The following is a 22,760-nucleotide window of genomic DNA, read 5'->3' as shown; positions in this document are numbered from 1 at the left end:
GGGACGAGAGCAACAGTTTGCTGCACCTCCGTCCTCACAAGATGGGGCATTCAAGCGAAACCTCATTTTGTTTATCTAAATACAGATCTGCCACAGCTCTACTAACAACAGATCACAACCCAGTTACACACAAACCAGAGAACAGAACTTATATGTCTGAAGAGTTTGCAGTCGAAGAGTAGATGCATTTCTATGTCCAGCCTTATTTATTTGAAACTAATTACTCAATCAAACTGAGAGGTATAAAGAAGGTGGTAATGTCTGTCACTTCTTTTCCATTCTGAACCGGTGTGTGTGTGTGTGTGTGTGTGTGTGTGTGTGTGTGTGTGTGTGTGTGTGTGTGTGACAGACTTCCGCCAGAAGAGAGTGAGACCTCAGCGAAAACATTCGATAGGTGTAACATTCTCTGCCAAAATTAAGTAATTTTTTATTTGGCCTATGAGATGCTGGCTTCGATATACTGTTTTGGACCGGTGCCAGTTAACAGCTGAAGGAGCTTCACGGTGAGATACCACAAATAGAAACTGAGCGATCTGCAAAATGTACCTTCGCTTGTCACGGCTGGTTAGAACAAAAACTTAACACTTAACATAGAAAATATACCTTTTATCGCGTGTCAGGATAGGACACGGTGTGAGTGTGGCTTCCTCAGCCTCTTCAAGCCTCTTGATTTCCCTGTATTCAGGTCTAAACAAATAAGGCTGGGCATAGAAATGCATCTCCTATTTGACTTTAAAACTCTTCAGACATGTTTTATTATTTCTGTTCTCTGGTTTGTGTGCCGCTGTGTTATGTTCTGTTTTTAGTATCGGTGTGGCAGACCTGTTTTTAGATAAACAAAATGAGTATTCGCTTGAATGCCCCATCCCACTAGCGGGTGCAACTATTGCTCTTGTGCCCTGTCATGAAATTGCACAGGAGCGCAACGGTCGGTCAACATTTTCACTAAAGGCCAAAGTATATGTTGTGCATCCATGTTGCTGATTGCGCTGCACACAGTATGCGTGAAGTAGATTTAGTCAAAATCCAGTCCGCGCTGGTCAGATTTTCTCGACTCGAGGACATGGTCATCATCTGTGCGCTTTGTTGGCACATGCGCCAGCCATTGGTTGTACTAAAAGAGTATCACAAAGAAGTTGTAGTGAGTATGCGTCAAACGCATTCATATTTGCTCATGGTCAGAAGAGTACATAAGGGGCCTTTCACACCCAAATGTTTTTGCATCTGTCTGCTCTGTTTTTTTTTAAAATTGTTTTTCTATGTAAGCATGATTAACGGACGTCTTTTAGCATCTTTTAGCGCCACTTGTGATGAAGGCGTGAGTCCAAAAGTCCATCACGCGAAATTCACGATAATGCGGATTCCGATTGAGATTATTGTATTTCACCCGCTGAATTTCGCAGTGCAAAGGTAAATGTGATTGGGCCGTAATGGAAGCCTGTTTTAGTTTTCCGGTTTACAGTGTTTTTACTCACATCTTCTAATGTTTTAAGTGATAATGGGATAAAGTGATGTTTAGCATATTAAATTGCCAAATAATTAAAAAAAGCATGTGGCTACACAATGCCGATAATTTACCAAGTAATTTCTTCTTATGGAGACAAGAACCAGAAAACAGTCTAGCAGAAATTAGAATTATCATGGCGCCCCCCCAGTGGTTGGTCAGAAAAACTGGATGGTAGCGCTATATCTATCTTTTTTGTAACAGTAACGGTTTCGGTGTGAATGGCCCCTAATGCGGTTTATTTCCTCTTTTGTAATGTGTTGTAGCAAACAATGGTACAGTATATGTTACTGTATTCGTATGTATAGTAGGTATAAATAAAATCCAATCACAATAAAAAGACCAATGACAGTTTAGTATGCAAATATTAGTATATTACGTGACATTATCTTTGTGACTGTGGTAATACTGAACATTCTCATTCTATCAACGTAAGTCAATGGACCTTTTCTTTATTGAATGTTATGTGTGTGTGTGTGGGTGTGTAATTACTAAGTTTAAATATATAATTTCAGCCTTGTGTGCTGTGTGTGCATCTACAAAACAAAGTTTGAATTGTGTCTTAAGTGGTTCGGGTTGAATTAGTTGCAGAAAATTGTAGAATAACAGAATCAGTTGCTGCACACACACTGTAGTTATATATTATAATTATAAAATATTATTACTAGAGCATTGGTTCAGATTGTGTAATCCAGCTATTCATTTGTTTTTAGAGTTCTGATGTTGTCAGTGCAGATCATTTGTTGACAGGCCCTGCTAATGACTCAAATGGCAGCAAGACATTTTTTTATTTTATGAATCAGTGGTGCAATTGGGGGTCATCCATTCAGTGTGGACTGCGCAGATCTGTTGATGTAGTGTGTGTGTGTGTCAGTGTGACTGACGTGTCACATGGTCTGTGCTGGAGGTTAGGGTTTTTTCAAACTGCTACAAGTGACAAGTTTAATTGCATTATGGATTGAAAAATGCAGTGACCTGTAATTGTTGACTTGGATCAAGTCCATTACTGTGGCTGTCCTATCCTATAACACCCCATCAATGAAATGCAGAGCTGATCATATAACTTGATTCTGTTGCTTGGTTACGCCTGGAGGAGTGATGAGCACGCTATTTGCCCTACTCTGAGTTGCTGTGGCGATGTTGCAGTAACTGGCAGAAAAGTGTAAAACTTTGGTTCTATCTGCAGGTGTATATGATAAAACACTTTATTTTTTACCTACTTTGAAATGACAGTACAGTTTTGTGTATACAGGCATTAGGCCACGGCCTGAATTATTGGATGCAACTGCTGAACTGCAGTGTGTGTGGTTCTTGCTGTCTCTGCACTGTCCTATACGCTCAGCAAAACACCCACTCACTAACGATTTTTTGTTTCCTTCTCTCTGTTGCCTAGCAAAAGTCACTCCAAAGCATCTTTTAAAGTGTGTAATTTCTGTGCCATTAGCGTCATAGCTATCTTTCTATCAAATAGATAGTCCCGCCCCCAACCAAACAGATGATCTCGTCCTGTCACATGCCATGGGTTAAGCCAAAGCTATTGTGAGGCTGATTGGGGTGCTCAAATAAACAAAGACATTTTTTGAATTAAGGCTGTCAGATTCAAATGTGAATTTGTCTAATTTTAAGATTTATTTTTTTACATTTGAATGCTAAAACTGTGCATTTTAATTTTGGATGTGTGCCAAGCACTGATGATAACTTAAGACTGTACCCGTTCTTGTGCTAGAAAATCCAAAGCGTAGGTGTGTCGAGATGCACTAAATGTTGAAGCTCGTTTTAACACTACACGACATCTAAAAAAACGCAGAACTCCTGCACTAGGTCGATGACTAAAGAGATGTGGCACAATGGTCAAAGACATCCATCTAGTGAATGTTTACATTGAAAATCAATTGAAAAACAACGCAGATGTACGCAAAAATGATTTTGGTGTGAATTGCCTCTTAGGTGATGGTTTCTGGCCATGGCCAGTGACTCCATGCATAAGCAATGCATTTTAAAATGCTGTGTCAAGTTGAAAGGAATACTGTGCATAATCATCAGAATTTTGGTCATATTTAAGTTAAAAAATGTAAATGTATTTCCTCAGCCCTGTTTATAGCACCACAGTGTCTTAGTGTTTACACTTTAAATCAACCTACAAATTACTTACAGTTTTGTCTGCACATCAATTTGGAACAGGAGAAAGCATTTTAACATTGAAAGAATTACTTAAAATAAGTTCATTGAAATCAAACATCAGGTGCAATCTATTCATCTTATTCAAATGGAGTTTCAGCCAGGTACTTGTACTTGGATCCACATCAGCAGTTTTGTGGCCTTATTTGACTGGCTTTGATTTTCACAGAAAAGCTTTTTAAACACCAATGGTGAACGTTTCACTGGTGAAACTGCATTAAGCATGTATAACACCAGATCCAATATCAGTTTTGCACAAAAACCACAGGTACATTTGGCAGATGCCGACCACACATTCAGCCATATGCAACCTTTGCATAAGCACCTTTGTCACCTCCGTCTCTGCGTCAGACATGGAAACACTTTCAAGATTCTTTATATGACGTGCAGGCCCTTTTGACTCTGTATGGTTCTTGGAAGATGTAAATGTGGTTTTCAACCATGTAAAATGTGGCTTTGATCATGACGATAGACACTGAAAAGCAAACATTGCACAACCTGAAAGATCTCTGCATTTAGTTGAATGTGGACTATGACTGTCGTGCATGGCAAATACATCTACACTGCTGTGTGTTTTAGAGTCATGTGCTCTTACAAGTGTAGGTCATTAGGTTGGCCTGTGAGTGGTGTAATGCCTTTTAAGGCATGTGCATTTGTTCTTGTAGCAGAACATATGCACTGAAGTTATGTTGATATGTAAAGTAGCCTGAAGCAGGCGTTTAATGGAGGTGTAGGGTCTAGCGCATGGCTCCAGCACTTTAATGTCAAAAGTATGCTTTGGCTTTTTCTATATCTGCATTTTTGCAATGATTTGTACATGGCTCGTTCTATGCATCACATCAATTTCATTGTGAAAACGCATTGAGAGGCTCTATGCACAAAACCGTGAGTAAAAGGGCAAAATATCAGTGCATAAACAATTTCTTTTCACACGGTTCCTCACACAATACTATCTTTATGACATCTAAACACTTTTACTATTACTAAACACTTTTACTACAGCATCTGCACTTCCACAAACAGAGAGATGAACACCGAAACCCTTGTATTAATGACATCTGTGGCCGTTAAGTGAACTGCAGCCAGCAGTTGCTCATGCTCATGCACACACTCCGTAGGTATGCAAGCATCAACCAAAACAATGACGTAACGTACAAAGAGGCCGATCGTGATTCACTGACATCATGCTGACAGATGAAGTAGCATAATTAAAATTACACAGTTATGATTGTTTTACTACAAACTTTGAGACTGTATATTATATTAGACTCTCCAGTGCTGGAACAGGGCTAAAACAAAGTGTGGATATACTGTAGGAAAGACTATGCGAGACTGTAGTTTGAAATAATCACTTTTCTTTGCATGATACATTGACTGCATTTATACAATAGCCTATGTTGGCGTTAGCTAGCTAGCCAGTTTTATCAATAGCTGTTAGCTAAATTTGGTGGATGATGATCATAGCAGTTTATAAAATAGACTACATTATAAATACACTCACCTAAAGGATTATTAGGAACACCTGTTCAATTTCTCATTAATGCAATTATCTAATCAACCAATCACATGGCAGTTGCTTCAATGCATTTAGGGGTGTGGTCCTGGTCAAGACAATCTCCTGAACTCCAAACTGAATGTCAGAATGGGAAAGAAAGGTGATTTAAGCAATTTTGAGCTTGGCATGGTTGTTGGTGCCAGACAGGCCGGTCTGAGTATTTCACAATCTGCTCAGTTACTGGGATTTTCACGCACAACCATTTCTAGGGTTTACAAAGAATGGTGTGAAAAGGGAAAAACATCCAGTATGCGGCAGTCCTGTGGGCTGAAAATGCCTTGTTGATGCTAGAGGTCAGAGGAGAATGGGCCGACTGATTCAAGCTGATAGAAGAGCAACTTTGCCTGAAATAAACACTCATTACAACCGAGGTATGCAGCAAAGCATTTGTGAAGCCACAACATGCACAACCTTGAGGCGGATGGGCTACAACAGCAGAAGACCCCACCGGGTACCACTCATCTCCACTACAAATAGGAAAAAGAGGCTACAATTTGCAAGAGCTCACCAAAATTGGACAGTTGAAGACTGGAAAAATGTTGCCTGGTCTGATGAGTCTCCATTTCTGTTGAGACATTCAGATGGTAGAGTCAGAATTTGGCGTAAACAGAATGAGAACATGGATCCATCATGCCTTGTTACCACTGTGCAGGCTGGTGGTGGTGGTGTAATCGTGTGGGGGATGTTTTCTTGGCACACTTTAGGCCCCTTAGTGCCAATTGGGCATCGTTTAAATGCCACGGCCACCTGAGCATTGTTTCTGACCATGTCCATCCCTTTATGGCCACCATGTACCCATCCTCTGATGGCTATTTCCAGCAGGATAATGCACCATGTCACAAAGCTCGAATCATTTCAAATTGGTTTCTTGAACATGACAATGAGTTCACTGTACTAAAATGGCCCCCACAGTCACCAGATCTCAACCCAATAGAGCATCTTTGGGATGTGGTGGAACGGGAGCTTCGTGCCCTGGATGTGCATCCCACAAATCTCCATCAACTGCAAGATGCTATCCTATCAATATGGGCCAACATTTCTAAAGAATGCTTTCAGCACCTTGTTGAATCAATGCCACGTAGAATTAAGGCAGTTCTGAAGGTGAAAGGGGGTCAAACACAGTATTAGTATGGTGTTCCTAATAGTCCTTTAGGTGAGTGTATGTTGACACAATTCAGTATTGATGTGATTCCATCACAACTGTCATTTTGATATATTGATGCCCTATTGATTTATATTTATATATTCTGTATAACCAAGTTAATTTACACTAATGGAGCTTTTTGCATTATCTTGAACTTTGTCTAGCATTCATTTCATGTATTATTGTAATTTACCTGGCTTAATAATAACAGATTAACATTGACATTTAACATGACTTTTAGTATGAAGAGAAGATCGTTGAAATTATTTGAAAGTTACGAAGCAAGGTAGCTTGCAATTCGTCAGCTTTAGCAGGCAAGATCAAGTTACTGTAGATTTTTACACAGATCAATCCTTATGGCTAGGGCTGGGACAACACGTCGACGTCATCGATGACGTCGACGCAATAAAATACGTAGACGCAAAATATGCGCGTCGATTCGTCGGACCCAAAACAAAGTTTTTTTTCAACTCCCCACTTTGCACTCGATGTTGGAGTTGGCTATAATACGTTGTCGACACCTAAAGTTTTCGCTTATAGCTATTAATAATGCGCTTATAGCTATGAATGTCGTGAAAAATACATAGAGGACACTGACAAAGTGCTGACAGACAGGACCAAGCAGGTAACATTTAATAAAGTCTCAACTTTCAAATTTGGTCATTCAAAGAAAATTAAACCATAAATAGGCCTACTATTTTGTGGCTCTTTAATGTGTCGTGACAGATTGCCTCAGTTAAAGCTGCTCGTGAACCGATCATCTTTTCCTTGGTTAATTTATAGCATCAAATAGGCTAAACATGAATGTAGCCTACATCAGAAGGACTGTTGTTTTAACCGCGGAAAGATGTCAGTACAGTAGCCTACAATCCATTATTCAAATTCACCGACGTTAATCTTCTCTCTCCTGACTACTTTGTAAGACAAAAATGGCGTATTATGATTGAATGATCAGATCGCCAGTCAATCAAACTCCCTGCAAATGTTTTTTTTTAACATTTTATACACCCCCACCCCCGATGAAACGGTATTACCGGTGTTGTCACAAGTCGATTAATTGAATCTAAATCGAATCGGACTGAAAAAATGAATCATTAGATTAATCGATGCATCGAAAAAATAAATCGCTAGATTAATCGTTTAAAAAATAATCGTTCATCCCAGCCCTACTTATGGCACTATATTTCACATGCCTTGTAGTTATGCAAGCTTACCTGTCCAATAAGAATTTTTTTTCAGAATTTAAATTCCTAAAAGCAAACTTTAAACATTTGAGTGTAGGAAAAAAGTGCTGTTGGAGTAAAATCCTATCGGTTTGACGATTAATTAAAATGATAACAGATTTCTGAAACTATTGGTTATCAGCAAAAATCCATTCAGTTTTTCCCCATTTTGCAGATTTAAAACATCAACAATGAAAGGTATGTATACAGTACACTACATCACACGTTGTCATATCATTATAAAGTAATTAATTGGTTGACTAGATGCTGCATTAATAGAGAACAGCAGTATGTTTGATGAGAGGATGCTAACATTAAAGCTATCATCAAGCTGTTAGAACAATGTGATAAAATTAAGCCAACTTTCTTCCTCTCCAAAGATCTTTCAGGTATGTTGATGGGATATTTTTTGGTTTGTTGGTCCATTGGGTGGGATTGCATGCTTACCACAAGCAAATTGCTACAAAAAGTTTGTTTGCAATCAGACGAGGGGGTCTTGGACCGATTGTTTTGGTGCAGATCCGATTGTGATTGCCATGTTCATGTATGCCTGTACAAACCATACCAATGGAGAAAATGCACCAGGTTCCAAAACAATTTCTGCAAATGAGCCAAGTGTGCGATTCATGGAGTAACATACGTTGTGAAAGTTGATTGTCCCCTCAAGGCTTGCTGTACAGTGTGTATATACATACACTCACCTAAAGGATTATTAGAAACACCATACTAATACTGTGTTTGACCCCCTTTCACCTTCAGAACTGCCTTAATTCTACGTGGCATTGATTCAACAAGGTGCTGAAAGCATTCTTTAGAAATGTTGGCCCATATTGATAGGATAGCATCTTGCAGTTGATGGAGATTTGTGGGATGCACATCCAGGGCACGAAGCTCCCGTTCCACCACATCCCAAAGATGCTCTATTAGGTTGAGATCTGGTGACTGTGGGGGCCATTTTAGTACAGTGAACTAATTGTCATGTTCAAGAAACCAATTTGAAATGATTCGAGCTTTGGTGCATTATCCTGCTGGAAGTAGCCATCAGAGGATGGGTACATGGTGGCCATAAAGGGATGGACATGGTCAGAAACAATGCTCAGGTAGGCCGTGGCATTTAAACGATGCCCAATTGGCACTAAGGGGCCTAAAGTGTGCCAAGAAAACATCCCCCACACCATTACACCACCACCACCAGCCTGCACAGTGGTAACAAGGCATGATGGATCCATGTTCTCATTCTGTTTATGCCAAATTCTGACTCTACCATCTGAATGTCTCAACAGAAATCGAGACTCATCAGACCAGGCAACATTTTTCCAGTCTTCAACTGTCCAATTTTGGTGAGCTCTTGCAAATTGTAGCCTCTTTTTCCTATTTGTAGTGGAGATGAGTGGTACCTCGGTTGTAACGAGTGTTTATTTCAGGCAAAGTTGCTCTTCTATCAGCTTGATTCAGTCGGCCCATTCTCCTCTGACCTCTAGCATCAACAAGGCATTTTTGCCCACAGGACTGCCGCATACTGGATGTTTTTCCCTTTTCACACCATTCTTTGTAAACCCTAGATATGGTTGTGCCTGAAAATCCCAGTAACTGAGCAGATTGTGAAATACTCAGACCGGCCCGTCTGGCACCAACAACCATGCCAAGCTCAAAATTGCTTAAATCACCTTTCTTTCCCATTCTGACATTCAGTTTGGAGTTCAGGAGATTGTCTTGACCAGGACCACACCCCTAAATGCATTGAAGCATCTGCCATGTGATTTGTTGATTAGATAATTGCATTAAAGAGAAATTGAACAGGTGTTCCTAATAATCCTTTAGGTGAGTGTATGCAGCATTTATTGAGTGAAGAAATGAATAAAATCACAATAAAAACAGACCGCTGTGTTGACCGCTGTGTTTCTGTCATTTTAGTGTAGAAAAAAGGCAGTAAAAACGCTTTGTGACAGAATCACTATGGATTACATTTAGCATTTGTGATGATATTCAGCTGAGTGCGATGAAAAAGTTCAGATCAGCTTGATGTCAGTTCTTCAGAAGAAGCTCATTGGTCACTTGACAAGAACACAAGAACCCGCCCTTGCAACAGAAATATATATATTTTTATAATTGTTATGTGATTTTCAGCTTTTGAGGCCATATGCTCAGCAGGGAGTCCTGACGGTCTAGTGATGAATGACCTCCCATTGGCAGACGCTAATATGAGTTTCGTCTGTTAATGAAGCTCACATCTGTAACTGAAAATACATACATTTTTAAAAGAAAATAAGGGATGAAATAATTTTTTATGCTTGACAGTATGCCACATATGTTGTCGATTGAGCTTAACTTGCATTATACCTGGAATATTCCTTAAGAGACAAAACTTTGCAGTGGTTTTACCGTGCTTTTGGTTATTCACTGTTAAACAAACCGCAAGTAATATCACACAAAAACGCTCTCTGAGAAGTTGCGCCTAACTACTGCCCCACTAACCAACTAGTCCTCTCTGGCTCATCACTATTAACCAGAAGGTTGCAGGATCAAGCCATATAAGCAGCGAGCCATGATCCATTGTGCCCTTGTCTTAAGCAAAGCACTTTCTTTTTCCTCTTGTCTGTCAAAGAACGCCCAAATCCTTTGATTTCAAAAGTATTTAGACAAATAAACACAAGATTGCCTAAAATGATGCTCTGCCATGTGACCAAAAGAAAATGTTAACTTTTTGCAATGCACTGCCAAGCTGTATTCCCACTTGATCTCAAATTGACCCAGCTCTTTTCACATCCTTAAAACGGATCTTAGCCTTTCTATCCACCAAATGCCCAGTCAGAGGTTTCTCTACTGCTGGGCTAGTCAACTGGAGGCCTGCCAATTATCTTTATCTGGGCCTCCGACTGATTTTTGAAATACCAGAGTGCTGTCCGCACACAACACAGCATTCAAAGATGCGAGCCATAGCAATCAGTGGTGAGTTTAACAACGCTCAATGGCGTGTGCAACAGCATTCAACCGTCATCAGTTGTCCAGACCAGAGTGCGTGTTTAAGCTTTTCTGCCAATACTTTAGTCACACTGCTTTGCAAAACATGGATTGCACCATTTAGGTGAGCATATGATAGTGTCTTTTTCAAGCAAATGTATTTATATAAATTGCTTTCTTGTGTGGAGTGCTGGAGAGCAAATCTATAGATGTAAAATACAGCCACAGTTGTGACAGAAATGTTGTCATCACATTTGCACATCTTTGTCAACAAAAGAGAAACTGATGATGAAAACCAAACATTTATTTTCTATTCTTGAAGTGTCAAACTGGCATGTCTCATCTATTCAGGTTCGGTAGTGCACGTAAAAAATAACTACTAATATTCTTGAGCTGGATGCACCAGTTCAGTGAATGAAATAATAAAATTTGCTTTTGTGCACCCATGCTTTCTCGAATTGAAAACCCCAAAATTGCTATTTTATAGTTTGTCATCCATTTTGGATAAAATGATTTTGTAACATTTTGTAAAGCCTTTTCTTAGAAAGAGCACTTTGGTCGGTCAGATGCAAATAAAAATACTGCTAGTGACGATATTTTTCGTGGAAATGCTAATGCAATGTGAACCCTTTCATTGTCGAGAAACCTGACTGATGGTTGTTTCGGATGAACTGGTCTCAAGCAGTGTACGGTTCATTTGCTATGTGTATTACAGTGTTTCATGCGAGAGTTTGTTTTGGAATTATCTAATTGTTTTGAATCTAAATGATCTGTGATGTGGTCCATTGTGGTCATTAGTGAATGTTTATGTGTGTGTGAGAAAGCTGAGTTGCACTTGGAAAGTCAAGCTGAGGATCAGATTACAAAATGTATTCTTCCAGATGCAAAAAGAAATTCCGTCTTCCATTGGTTGCACAAAAAGATAGTCCTGCCCCAAATCTACACTGTTTGTAAAGCCAACGTTGCAGTGCCTAGCTGGACGTGTTGGTCAGAGGAATTTTTTGAGAGTGCCAAAGAACCCGTGTTACATCTTTAGGTGAAAACCAACAAATGGTTTAGTTAAATTTGACTCTGCATATTAAGCTGGGATATAAGAGTATTGTAACATTAAAAAAATCTGCGTTTAACAAAAATCTTTTTAGGAATGTACAGGAGAAAGGGTGAGAAACAAACAAAAGCTGAGAGATAGGGAAGGAGAGATCCGGAAAGGGACACACGTGTGCCCGAGCGCTTCCAGATGCTGGAATGTTGCCTCCAAATTTCTTTCATTGCTCATTATTTTCTTCCCTCATAACAATGGATGAGATTTCAGCTGGAATGAGAAGAAAAATGTGTGGAAAGGAATGAGATGTGTGAGTAGAGTAGACTGATACATTCTCAGTCTGAAGAAATGCAGAACCACTGATGCACTGCTTCCTACAAATGCTGATGTCCACAGAATGGACATGGCTCAGCAGCACCCAGCTACGACTCGAGAAGCTGCTCAAATCTTTTTTCCGTGCCATGGAGTGCAACTCGTATATTTTCCATTCAATTCGATCCAAATCATTATCAAAGGACATAGATTATTTACTCTAGCGTTGATCATTCTTGTAGAAGGGGAAAACCTTGGTAACTTTTGTGTGTACTTTCTTCAACCTGAACCGCATCAACATGACCTGTGTTTGATAACTGAGCCGTGTCCTAGCCGCGACACAGCGTGGTGCTTCTCGTCCTGTGTGCGAACACCTTAAGCCAGGGTTTATTTAATTAATAAAATAAAGTGTCCAATAATAGGGCAGTTACTGAGATTAAGCAAGTATCATTCACCTGTTCATGTGACGCTAACATAGCTGCCCACATGAGGCACCTTGCCCCTTGTAGAATAAAACAGCTTTTATAAGGTTACTGATATGACTGAATTCTTCATCTCAAATCAGTAGTCATGATTTCATAAATATGTTTCAATATTACTATTTATTTCCTTAGAAGTAAAACTTTTTAAATGAAGAAAATTCATTCAGTATTTGAGGAATCAAACTTCTTTTGTCTTTTTGACCAATTTATTATAAAGAACCAGCTCATAAGAGTTAATTCGCTCATTAATTGGTCTACACTGGTCACATTTCATGTGCTAACAGTAAACACTGTGCTGTCCAGCCAACACAACACCATTGGCTCAACCAATGGTGTGAGTTGGGGGCAGGACTAACAGTTTGTTCTATCAAAAGCAGTATGGGAGCGTGAAGTATTGCGATAGCTTTTCAAAATGTTTTTTTTTATTTTTAAACATTTTGTTAGATGGCACAGAAATAACACACTTCAACTTTAAGTTGAATCGGAATCAGAATCATAAAATTATTTACGATTCCCATCCCAACATTCCATGTTTGTTTTGTTTAATTTATCTGATAGATTCACAGTCTCTATGCAATAAAAGCAATTGACTGCCCCAGACGGTGATATACACAGTGGGATTTACTGACGTTATTTACTTTTTGTGGAGAAGGACAGCAGGATTCAGCCCATTTTGGTTCTGAGACGCTTGAATCATATGCTTGTGGCGCACCCATTCAAAATGTTAACTGCATCTTATCAGTCCTCTGGACTGGTTTGCGTTAATAGATCTGAAGGATGCGTACATAATATACCAATTGCACAATGTTACAGACGGCTTTTTAGATTTCTGTTTGAGGGAACTGCATATCAATTTAAGGTCCTTCATTTCAGTCTGTCTCTGGCTCCCTGCATATTCACAAAATGTTTTGATGCGCCGCTTGCCCCATTGAAAATGAATGGTGTGCATATTTTGAATTACCTCAGCGATTGGTGATTACAAGCCAATCAGAGGCACTACTGAGCAAACACAGAGACTTGCTGCTTTGCCATATGGAAAATCTGGTCTTAAGTTAACTGGGCGAAAAGGACACTTTTCCCCAGCCAGTAAATCTCCTTTTTAGGAGTTTATCTCGACTCCGTGAGCATGTGTGCTCACATCATGAACGAGCGCATACAGACCATTCCTTGGTGTCTGTCTCAGTTCAAACTGGAAAAACATTGCCACAGAAGTCATTTCAGAGAATACTGGGTTTTATGGCAGCAGCATCCACCATTATACTGTTAGCTCTGTTACACATGAGACCTCTAGAGTACTGACTCAAGTGATGTTCCGTATTGCACCTGGAGCCTCTGGTGCATTCGCATCGCGTTGGCTAACTGCTGTCTGGCTGTTCTAGCACCATGGACAGCGCTTGCCTTCTACCAACAGGGTGTTATGCAGAATGGACTTCTGACTTTCGACATCTGAACAGGTGCGAAATGGGTGTGGCATGTCAACCGCCTAGAGCTACTGGCTGTCTTTCTAGATTTGAGAGCTTTTTATTCCGACATCGTAAATCACCACATTCTGATTTGTTTGGACAGCACAACAGTAGTGGCATATAAACAGTTGAAATCAGAAGTTTACATACACCTTAGCCAAATATATTTTCACTCAGATTTTCACAATTTCTGACATTTAATCATAGAAGAGATTCCATAGTAGGATCACTACTTTATTTTAAGAATGTGAAATGTCAGGATAATAGTAGATATATTTATTTCTTTCATCTTTCATTTCTTTCATCACATTTCCAGTAGATAAGAAGTTTGCATACATTTTGTTTGTATTTGGTAGCTGTGGCAGGGCGGAGGGCGGGGCCGGGTCGTGATCCTACACACCCGGTCCCGTATTAGGCTAATTATGCCTCTGTGAGGGTTAAAGGTCGACTGCAGAGGATTGTGCGGGAGAGAGAGATCGTTAACGGACATGTCCGTCATGTGTGTGTTTATGTTGTCTTTTAAGTTTACTATTAAAATATGATTTATATCATCAAGCCGGTTCTCGCCTCCTTTCCATTGATCCCTTTACAGTAGCATTGCCTTTAAATTGTTTAACTTGGGTCAATCCTTTTGAGTAGCCTTCGATATACTTCTTACAATAAGTTGCTGTAATTTTGGCCCATTCCTCCAGAGAGAACTGGTGTAACAGCTTTGTGATGGCCACTCGAATACCTTGACTTTGTTGTCCTTAAGCCATTTTGCCACAACTTTAGATGTATGCTTGGGGTCATTGTCCATTTGGAAGACCCATTTGCGAACAAGCTTTAAATTCATGGCTGATGTCTTGAGCTGTTGCTATAATATATCCACATAATTTTAATTCCTCATGATGCCACCTATTTTGTGAATTACACCAGTCCCTCTTGCAGCAAAGCACCCCCACAACATGATGCTGCCACCCCTGTGCTTCACGGTTAGGATGGTGTTTTTCGGCTTGCATGCCTCACCCTTTTAACTCCAAACATTACTATGGTCATAATGGCCAAACAATTCAATATTTGTTTCATCAAATCCTATGACATGTTTCCAAAAAGTAAGATCTTTGTCCCATGTGCACTTGCAAACTGTAGTCTGGCTTTTTTGTGGCAGTTTTGGAGCAGTGGCTTCTTCCTTGCTGATCAGCTTTTCAGGTTATGTTGATATATTACTTGTTTTACTGTGGATGTAGATACTTCTGCTGGTTTCCTCCAGCATCTTTACAAGGTCCTTTGCTGTTGTTCTAGGATTGATTTGCACTTTTTACACCAAACTACAAACATCTCTAGGAGACAGAATGCATCTGATGGCAGCGTGGTTCCATGGTGTATATACATGCATACTGTTGTTTGTACAGATGAACGTGGTACCTTCAGGCATTTGAAAATTGCTGCCAAGGACGATCCAGACTTGTGGAGGTCCACAGTGGTTTTTCTGAGGTCTTGGCTGATTTCTTTAGATTTTCCCTTAATGTGAAGCAAATAGGCACTGAGTTTGAAGGAAGGCCTTAAAATACATGCACAGGTGCATCTCCAATTCAGTACATCTCCAGTCAGAAGCTAATTGGCTAATTACCTAAAGGGTTGACATTATTTTCTGGAATTTTCCAAGATGTTTAATGGCAGAGTTAACTAAGTGTATGTAATGTTCTGACCCACTAGAACTGTGATATACTGTAGTCAATTAAAAGTGAAACAATCTGTCTGTAAACAATTGTTGGAAAAATTACTCATGTCATGCACAAGTAGGTGTCCTAAACGACAAGCCAAAACTATAGTTTGCTAATTTTAAATCAGTGGAGTGGTTAAAAAATTAGTTTTAATGACTTCAACCTAAGTGTATGCGCTGGCCCACGTATGGCCGGCGAAACGCAAGTATCTGTTTCCCGCTGTGCGCCTCCTTCATTCTGTCATAGCAAAGTTGGAGTGGACATGGAAACAGTTCTGTTAATTGTGCCGAAATGACCTAATCAGTTCTGGTTTCTGGAGATGGTAGAAATACTGGACGGCCTCCATGGGAAATACCACTGAAGAGAGATCTTCTCTCTCAAACACAAGACATAATTTGGCATCCCTATGAAGCCTACACATGTAGGCCTTTAAACGGAGCACAGTGGACGAGCCAGAATAGGCTCGGTCAGATATGAACACCATTTTACAGGCTAGAGCATCGTCCATGAGATTCCTTTACACACTGAAATGGAATGTTTTCACTAATTGGTGCTTTTCACATGGCAAAGAGCCAGTGAAAAACCCCAAACCTGCAATTCGTGTATTTCTTTAAGAGAGATTGGAAGCAGGACGCACTCCGTCGATGCTCAAAGTTTATGAGGTGACTATATCTGCGTATCATGCTCCTGAATCCGGCACTTCTATAGGCAAACATGATTTAATCACAATTCCTTAAGGAGGCGGGGTGGCTAAATACCCCTTGCTCTATTTGGTCCTGAAAGTGCTTGCGGAGCCTCCCTTCAAGCGTATGTTGAATTGTGTGTGCTTTCTCTTAAGACCACATTACTGCTTGCTTTGGCCTCAGTAAAATAGTTTGGGGATTTGCAATTACTGTCAATTGGCAATTCAATTATTTTATTTATTTTAATCATTTATTTGTCATGGACCATGCACAAAAATTATTAATCTCACAAGAGATTTAGCTACTAGCTAATTTCCATCTGCTCTAAAAGCCAATTTGTAACTGTTAAGGTATATAAACGGACAAAGAAGAGGCGAGAACCGGCTTTGCAATATAAATAATACTTAAATGAGAACCATAAATACACACACACACACACACACACATGACGGTCAGCTGACCGTAAACAATCTCTCTCTCGTTGCAATGTCTAGCAACAGTTTACGCAATGGCTCATTTGTCTCAGGGAACCAGGTTTACATGCATAACCAAAATATTCCCTGAGACAAATGAGACATTGCGTTAGCTGGCCACACTACAGACTCCGAGTTCTTTGGGGTGCGAGCAATGCGCTCTTGTCCCTCAGTCAGAAAATTCTGAGGAATGGTGTTTGTGCGCCCGCTTTTATACCGGACAGCTTCGCGTCTAAAAGAGCGGGGCTTAAACAACATTTGAACAACGTTAAACAATGTTATTGTAGAAAGGTTTCTACTAGATTATATAAGAGGACACTCCCCTTTGGTCAGCTTCCTGACACAATTCCTTGTTCCCTACATCTGACTCAATGTCTCGTATCCTACGTAACATGTACGTGCAAATAATTCAAAATCACTTAGTTAAATGATATGTAGTACTACAGAGCTTGGAATGTTGCCATGTTTCTTTTGGGAAGTTTCTCCACAGAAATGCTCTTGAATGCATTGGCTGATTTATGAGCCTGGGGCCTGCAACTTGTGGTGAAACTGAGAATTGAATCAAGGCGAATCAGCTAATTTGAGATCTGTTTTGCTCTGCTGATCCTCATGAACAGGGGGAGGAACGAGAGAGAGAGGAGGGAGAGAGAGAGAGACGTACTGGAGGGTAGCAGTGGAGAAAATAAGGGGGCAGTTTCCATGTTTGCTTTTAATAAGGATTAACCAGGATGTGCTACCATAGCTGACGTGCGTGCGTGCGTGCGTGCGTGCGTGCGTGCGTGCGTGCGTGTGTGTGTGTGAGAGAGACAGAGAGAGAGAGAGAGATGGGGTTTTAATCTCAGGGTGGAGTTAAATCCTCATGTACAATAGGACAGCCAGTAGACTGAAGTGGTTCAGAGTGGATTAAGTTCATGGCTTGGCTATTAAACACAGATCTTAGATGAGGTTTCAGGCACTCTCTCCACCAGTAGAACCCAGACAAAGTTTTTTTTTAAATCACTTGAATCTTGATCTATCTATATTTTGAGATGCTTGTGTTCATCAAAAATACCATCTGGTTCATATGTGATGTGGTTATGGCTCAATAAATCTTCCATAAACGACAGGGCATACTAAACACTCGTAATACACGTGTTAGGATCAAATGAGACAAGTACTGTTTCAAAAATTGCTGTTGTGTACGGTGTTGTTTATATTTGCACAACCCTATATGTATGCACACATTAAGTGTGACGTCACAAGAGGCAGGTGTGCACTACATGTGTGTTGGATCAGTATCAAGTGTACTGCTCTAGACGGGAAGGCTTATCTGGTTACAGTACTTCAATTGAACTTGCCCTCAATACTAAATGAAATAGTTGCCGCCTTCTTTGTGTCTGTGTGTTTTTACCAGTGTGTCTTGCAGGATTTTTGTTTTTGTACATTTAAACTTTAAACTTTCCGGGTGGGTTATTATGATACTTTCAGTAGTAAGTACCAAGAATAATAAAAGTCCATGATTCTCAACATCAATTTCAATACCACAGCAAAAATGAATACAATGAGATTGAACAAATTTTTTTTTTTTTGCCTAAATAAAACTTAAGTAAATTTAAACATCTTCATATTTCCTTCAAGTGTTTTTGAATCAAGTAAACTTTGGCAAGATGGGCAAGGAGGAAGCTGGGACTGGCTTGACAAACACGTAAGACACTTTAATGTGAAACTTATCAGTGGACATTAAACACTACAACACAGCTGCTTTTCAGCAGCTCCAACACGCAGTACTTTTCAGCATTACACTAATGACACTGACACACAGACAGACAGCTTTGTTTGTGTCTCACTCTCATCTGCCTTGAAATATTCCCGTCGCCCCTCACTGGAATGCGAGGCCGGTGTGGCACACAGTTGGAGCTCATTCACCACTTATCTTCCCGTCCTCGCTCTGCTCAGACGCTGCTCGGCCCCGCCCTGCTTGCCATACTTTTATTTTGACATTATTATTTTTGTAAATGTACATTATAGTGAATATTACATTTTACTATTTTATATATATATATATATATATATATATATATATATATATATATATATATATATCTATATATATAGATATATATAGATATAGATATAGATATAGAATCAGGCTTTTATTTTGACATGACGTGTTTTTGACGATAGCTTCACACCTCTAGTTAAGCAGTTTTTTAAATGGCCCTGTGTGAATATTAAATTTAATTATATAAACAAACTCTGCATGCACTACGTGCTTCCCAGTGAATAAGTGCTCTGTTATGTTACAGCATGTGTGATGCTTTTAATGTGGTGATTTCAGCATATGTGTGGATTCATATGTTTACTGCAAATTGCGTAGCACAACAGTATATTTATTTAACTCGCATCCTTTTGCGGTTTGATAGTCACACTATGACCTGTCAATGTTTTAGTTGGATTAATTGTACAGTTGACCCTAGCCGTAAGGGCGATTAAAACGATATCGATATATATCACGATAAAGAAAATCCACGATAAACTTTTGAGGAATTTTCAATAATTAATGCGTGTCGCTAAAACACAAGCAGTTCGGCTTTCTCAGGCTGCGTTTCCACTTGGGCGGACGAAATCTGCTCAAAGGCGCTCACAGTGCTAGGAGAGATCTTGCTCCGCACCGCTGCCAATCCTACGATCCACCTTGCGAGGATGATGCTCTGCTTTCATAGGAATGAATTGAAAATGCTCTCAGGTTCACTCACAACACGCCAGTGGTAACAAAGTGTCAGACTGGATGGGACACACCGCAAGACTTCATGACAACGGTTGCGCCCTCTCATCGTCTCTAGAGAAGAGCGCGACTGAACAACAGCTCTGATCTTTCTGCGCTGTAATCTTGAATATTGTTCTCTAGCAACAAACATGCATCATTTCTGCCCTGTCCCGCTCCGCACGCGTTGCCTCTTTTTCCTACATGTGTGTAGACATGAAGCACCGCATGAGTTAACGTGGTTTCAAAGCACAAAATGTTTTTCCCTTCTAAATGTATCTTTATTAATCAGCATGTTACAAGCCTTTAATAAAAAAACAAATTGATTTCTGTTTTAATTTTGTGAAAATTAATTGGATGTCTGGAATGGATGAGGAAAGATTAAAATTACTAGTTGGTAGACTAGTCTCTCACATTAATGAAAATATTCAAATGTTTTTAAAATAAAAAAAAAAAAAACGTTTTCTTAATTTTCTCACACACATTATTTGTATGAAACATCTATGCATGCCTTGCATAATTAACGGTGTAAGGAGAGGACATCGCGTCAGCTGACCTCTTTCGCAGGTTTCATGCTCTACATTTGCGAGTGCCTGTCCGGCAGCCAGGTGACATGGCATAATGGGCTCATTCCGTCTCCGCAGTGCAGCACAACTGAGTCATAATGCTGCATGTTCAGACAGGGGAAGAGGATTTTTACCTTTTTTTTGTTTTATGTTTATTTTTTATATTGCCACAACTGCCTGGTCCAACATTAAAAAATACTTCCATGGTGACCAGGAGAACAGCATAGTTCAGAATTGTTTTATTTGAACTTTTTTTTTCTTTTCCGAAATGTGTGTGTGTGTGTGTGTGTGTGTGTGTGTGTGTGTGTGTGTGTTTGTGTAGACAGGGGGCACTGTAGCTATTTAGTTTTTTGAGACTTGAGAATGGAACTGTATGTGTGCTAATTTTTTTTCTTGGAGTGTTAATTTTAACATAGCACTTCAAAACTTTAACCTTTAATAATGTGCAGTTAAAGGTGCATTAAGTCAAGTTGAGTCACATTTATTTATAAAGCTCATTTAAAAACAACCAGGGTTGGCCAAAGTGCTGTACAAAAGCAGGTATAGATAAGATAAGATATAAAGAGACAATAAATTTCAATCACAGGCAGAAAGATAAAAGTGATATAAACACATCAGTGTAAGGGTTCAAGGTAAATTAAAAGCCAATGAAAATAGATAAGTTTTAAGCATTGTTTTAAAAACCTAAAGAGATGGTGCAGTTCTAATAGGAAGCGGCAGGCTGTTCCAGAGCTCAGTGCCGGCTATGGCAAAGGCTCGGTCCCCTCTGTGCTTTAATTTGGATCTAGGAGCAGAAAGCAGTCACCATATCTAAGCGATTTTGAAAGATTGTGTGGGTGCAGATAAACAGAGAGATATGGAGGCGCCTGGTTATTCAATGATTTGTAGACAAATAATAAAATCTTCAAATCAATTCTGTATCTAACAGGCATCAATTAGGTGTGTAATGCATTGATTAAAATAACCAATGATCCAATGTTAACGATACTATGCGTAAATATCGATATAGACTTTTTTTTTAAGATTAACTTTATTTTAATACTCTCATGTCAGCCATGTTCGTATGCTTTTCCATCAGGCGATGAAGCAACCTTATTACATTCATTTCAATTTATGAGTGCAAATTTAGCTTTTCATGTGGGACAAAGATGTGCGCAGAGTCTGTTAAGCCAGATAGCGCTTTGTGTGCGCCGGTCAACCGGGCTTCCCATGAAACGTGAGCTCAAGACCAGTGCGAGCACATCAACAGGGCACTCTTTAAAATGCGAGTTCTCCTGAAAAACGCAGTAAGGCACACATGCACGATTAATTCGGGCTTTCATCGATATCGTTGCTCATGCGACCCATTTGAATTTGACATGAGAATTTGCTATTTTATAGTACCATGGAGAAGTTCAACCATCATGTGAAACGTCTTGACAACGCCAACATTCTGAACAGCACTAATGAGGGAAAGAGAAACACCTGCTCAACACTAGCAACAGTTGTAAGACTTTACAAATTTAAACATCAACACCCTTACTAACATTTATCCCAATTAACTGTAACAGCATTTTTCATTACAACTGTGGACGTTGTGCCCAAGAAAACTACAAACAGCATGAATATTTGGAAACAAGTCATGCGTATGTAAGTACTTTGAGTTGGATTAAACTGAAAAATAAGCTGTAATCAAACGATTGATGATCACTTGTGTGTGACGTTATTTTTATATTATTATCTGTATAATTTTTTCAACATCTGAAGTACCATATTTTGATGCACTGCAGATGTCCCAATGTGGAAACAAAATGTGCACTTTTCAGAGAACTCAAATTATATTTTTGTTGCATTTGAGGGCAAAGCATTTTTAATTGTGTAAAATAGGCACATAATATAGGAATATCGAGTGCAGGGCCATGAATCGAATCAAATCTAAATTGTATCGCAGCAGACATTGAAGTATCTGCAAGTATCGGATGGCAGGCCAAGAGAATCGATATAAGATTGTATTGTAATGAAACGTCCGATATTGTAATGAAACGGCCACAATTTTAGTTCCTTTAAAAAAGCGAAAAGTGGCTCGACGGTTGTATTTGTCGTTGTATTTCAGAAGGAAATAAATTTGAGTGTCATCAGCATAACAATGAAAAGACAATCCGTATTTATTGACTATAGAGCTGTTAGGAAGCATATATAGAGAATAAAACAGGAGCAATAATCGAGCCCAGTGGCACACCACAAGCGAGATGCACTGCAGAAGATGTATGCTGACCAAGAATGACAGAGAATCCTCTGTTGGTTAGATGGATACCTTCACATTTTAGAACTGTGACCGCGAAATACCAGGACCAAACTCTAGGAGGCAAATAATAATGTTGTGGTCAACCATTTTAAATGCTGCGATGAGATCTAGAAGAACCAGAGCCATAATATTCCCAGAATCTGTTGTTAATAAGATATCATATAAGACTTTTAAAAGAGCAGATTCAGTACTGTGGAGTGTTTTGAATCCTGACTGGAAAGTTTCATGAATGGAGTTTGTGTTCAAATAAGTCTGTAATTGAGTTAATGCTACAAAACAAATTAAACAAAAAAACACAATTTAGAGAGAGGTCTAAAATTAGCTAAGTTAGGTCAAGATTAGGTTTTTTGAGATAAGGTGTCACCATAGCGAGTTTAAGGCAATCAGGGACAGTCCCAGTGCTAACACAGTTATTGATAATATAAATGGTCTGCACTTATA

General features: G+C 39.4%; 1 protein-coding gene across 1 annotated transcript in view; it reads left to right on the top strand.

The window, feature by feature from the left end:
* Window positions 1-22,760, top strand: part of LOC127618208 (echinoderm microtubule-associated protein-like 4) — a 94,428-nt gene that overhangs the window by 1,029 nt on the left and 70,639 nt on the right. The gene's annotated exons all lie outside the window — the stretch shown is intronic.

Source organism: Xyrauchen texanus, chromosome 24 (assembly GCF_025860055.1).
Source record: "Xyrauchen texanus isolate HMW12.3.18 chromosome 24, RBS_HiC_50CHRs, whole genome shotgun sequence".
NCBI lineage: Eukaryota > Metazoa > Chordata > Actinopteri > Cypriniformes > Catostomidae > Xyrauchen > Xyrauchen texanus.
This window is presented reverse-complemented; position numbering and strand designations above follow the sequence as displayed.